This window comes from Tenrec ecaudatus, chromosome 18 (assembly GCF_050624435.1).
Source record: "Tenrec ecaudatus isolate mTenEca1 chromosome 18, mTenEca1.hap1, whole genome shotgun sequence".
Taxonomy (NCBI): Eukaryota; Metazoa; Chordata; class Mammalia; order Afrosoricida; family Tenrecidae; genus Tenrec; species Tenrec ecaudatus.
In genome coordinates this window covers 64,493,264-64,497,065 of record NC_134547.1, presented here as the reverse complement: position 1 = coordinate 64,497,065, position 3,802 = coordinate 64,493,264, and positions in this window count along the sequence as shown.

Below are 3,802 nucleotides of genomic sequence, written 5' to 3'. Positions count from 1 at the left end.
TGTGTCTGACTCCTTTATTTTGCCCTCTCTCTATTATTCTCTATGACTTTACTATTATACTTTTACTATAATCTTTATATATCTTAACCGGACAATTGTGCCTATCGACCCCATGATTAGTTGTGGGGGGCTGACTTCCCCCACAAGAGACAAAGTGGGACAGGGCCCAGCCATCCCAGTTGAGATCATATGCGGCAGCTAATCCAGCAATTAACTGTAGTCACATGAGTGATCTGAGTCAAAAGCAGAACCATTCAACTGAGCCTAGCCCAACTGGACCATCCACAAAATCATGAGATAAATAAATGAGCATTGTCTTTGGCCCCTATGTTTTGGGGTGGTGGTAGGTAAAATGAATGTAACAGAGTGCTATGAGTTGAATTCCCCCTCCCCAAATGGTGTTGTAAATCATAACTCCATACCAGTTGAAGTCATCCCATTTGGGAATAGAGTTTTCTTTGGTCTGCTAATGAGGCCATACCAATGCAGGGCGTATCTTAAATCAATAACCTTTGAGACGTAAAAGGAACAGATTAGGCAAAGAAGAAACAAAAAGCCCAAAGTGGGGAGAGATTGACGATGCTGAAAGATCACCAACAAGCCAAAGAAGAGACTACAAGAGACGAGGATTTTCACTATAGTACACAGCACCTTCCTCCTAGAGCCAATGCCTTGAATTCTGACAAGAGAGAACAAAGGCCTGGTGGAGTGAAGGTGGCCAGCAGCTTGAACCCAGGTGAGGCTGGCTGCTCCTGCAAAGATTGACAACCTGAGGAACCACGGAGCAGTTGTACTCTGTCCAAGGGTTCCTGTGAGTGAGAATTGGCCCAATAGCAGTGAGTTAATCGATGACAGAATGAATTTCTGGTCTTTACAGCTACCCACTTCTGGTACCTCTACTTTAGAAGCAGTAAGAAACTAAACCACTGTGTAAATGTGCTTCAGTCCTCCCCCCTGCCAACCGAAGGGCATACATGGCCTCCACTTGGATACCCAAGGGTATGTGCAAGTATCTGAAATTCCAGGGTTCCCCAGGTTACAAACTGCAGTGCTTCTTGGGTCTAAGCAGGAACCTAAATGAGTGAGTTGGACCTGGAGGGGGCTTCAGGTTTCTTAGTCAGCCTCTGCTAAGCTCCAGCCAATTTTTATCAAGAATGGGAAGAATGGGATCCAGTGTTTCCAAGCTTTATATTTTATTAAAAGAACCACACACAAAAAACCCCACAAAAATGGGAAATTCAGATTTTCCTATGAATCTTCTATATCTTTAAAGGCTGGCAGATCATTAAAAAGAAACAGATTCTAGAAAAAAATTTTTTTAATTAAAAAAAAACAAAAAGAAATAGATTCTATTGCCTGGCAAGACAAAACACAAAACTATTGTGTTTTATTATATGGATTAGTCCTGGAGCTGCTTGTTTTGAATCCCCACCAGACAGGAGCTGTGGCCTTGTGTTCCTGATTGGCGTGCCTTTGCTCACGGTGTATGCCTTGCCTAGGACACACGGACCTCTACTTGCAAAGGTTGCATTTTAACCCAGAACGCATCCCCAAGCCCTCAAGAGCAAATTTGCCCGGCACAGGTCCAATTACAGAGAAGCCACCAGTAAACAAAATCAAGTTGGGGCTTCTATTCTAGACATCATCTCTGGGAGGCAAAATGGTTAATTTGTCTTTTTTTATCTTCCAATTATCTTTAGCCTAGAACATATTATTATTTCTTACTTTTATTGGGGGCTCTTACATCTCTTATTATAATCCATACATTCAGCCAGTGTGTCGAGCACATTTGCACATATGCCACCATCATCATTTTTTAAAATCATTTTATTAGGGGCTCGTACAACTCTTATCACAATTGATATATACATTCATTGTGTGGAGCACATTCGTACATTCATTGCCCTCATCATTCTCAAAACATTTTCTCTCTACTTAAGCCCCTGGCATCAACTCCTCATTTTTCCCCTCCCTCCCCGCTCCCTCCTCCCTTATAAGCCCTTGATAATTTATAAATTATTATTTTGTCATATCTTACACTGTCCAATGTCTCCCTTCATCCACTTTTCTGTTGTCCATCCCCCAGGGAGGAGGTTATATGTAGATCCTTGTTATCGGTTCCCCCTTTCCACCCCACCTTCACTCCACTCTCCCAGTATCGCCACTCACACCACTGGTCCTGAAGGGATCATCTGCCCTGGATTCCCTGTGTTCCCAGTTCCTATCTGTACCAGTGTGCATCCTCTGGTCTAGCCAGATTTGTAGGGTAGAACTGGGATCATGATAGTGGGGGAGGAGGAAGCATTTAGGAACTAGAGGAAAGATGTATGTTTCATCCTTGCTACACTGGCCGTCATCATTTTCAAAGCATTCTCTTCCCACTTGAGCCCCTGATATCAGCTCCCCATTTCTTCCCCCTCCTTTCCTGCCTGTCCTCCTTCACAAACTCTTGGTAAGTTATAGATTATTATTTTTACATCTTATATCGTCCTCTATCACCCCTCACCCATTATTCATCCCCCTGGGAGGAGGTTCTAGGTTAATCCTTGTGATGGATTCTCCCCTTCTCCACCCACCCTCCCGTAATCCTCTTGGTATCTCTATTCTCATTGTTGGCCCTGAGGGGTTTATCTATCCTGGATTGCCTGTGTTGCTGTCTCTTATCTGTAGCAGTGTGCATGTTCTGGTCTAATTCCATTTGTAAAGGCAAATTAAGGTCATGATAGTGGGGGGACGGAAGCACCAAAGAACTAGGGGAAAGTTGTATGTTTCATCGGTGCTATACTGCACCCTGACTGGCTCATCTCTTCCACATGAACCCTTGGTGAGGGGATGTCCAATTGTCTACAGATGGGTATTGGGTCTCCACTCCATTCTGCCCCCTGGCCCCCCATTCACACTGCGTATGATTTTGTTCTGGGTCTTAGATGCCTGATACCTGATCCCATCGACACTTCATGATCACACATAACCTAGAACATATTATTGGGTTTTCCTCCCTCCCCCTGATAAATAAAAAATAATGCAGAAGAATACGCACAGGATTTTTAAGATATTTCTTTTCTAGAGTTATCATTCAAACAAACAAAACAAACTCACTGCCATCGAATTGGACCCAACTCATAGTGACTTTGTAGGATAAGGTAGAACTGGCCCTGTGACTTTCTAAGACCGTTACTCCTGTGGAGCAGCCAACCTGTGGATAGTAGCCCAATGGGTAACCCACTATTTCATCAGAGCTTATTATCAGATGCCCTTGGGTAGTTTCACTTTTACATTCTTTTGTTCTCTTTACTTGTGGGAATTTGTACCAATTACATAATCTACTGTCAACTTGAGTAAAGGGATGGAGTCTAGCCTGTCAATCAGGTCATAGGCAACCATGCCTCTGTGAACATGGCCTTCTCCTAAAGATCCCATCTTCCTCCCTGGACACACACTCTTTCTGCTTGACATTCCTGTTGACAAGCCACATGTAGCCATGCTGGTGACAATGGGAGCCCTAGAACTGAAGAAGCCATGTGGAGACCCATGCCAGCACTGATATGCTTCCACCACCCACTGGTCTGTGATATTCCTGCATTTGGTATCATTGGATGGCTGCGTGAGTCTACAGAGGAATTTATGGACTAGTATCGGACATATGGACTTGATCTGGACTGGCCAGGGATGTTTATTAATATAAAATAAATATACAATGGCTCTTTGATATAAAGAGCAATGTCAACCCAGACTAACACAGAGTTACAATGAAAATTTTTCCTTGTAGATTAATTATTCCTATTTTGGGCAGAGGTAGATT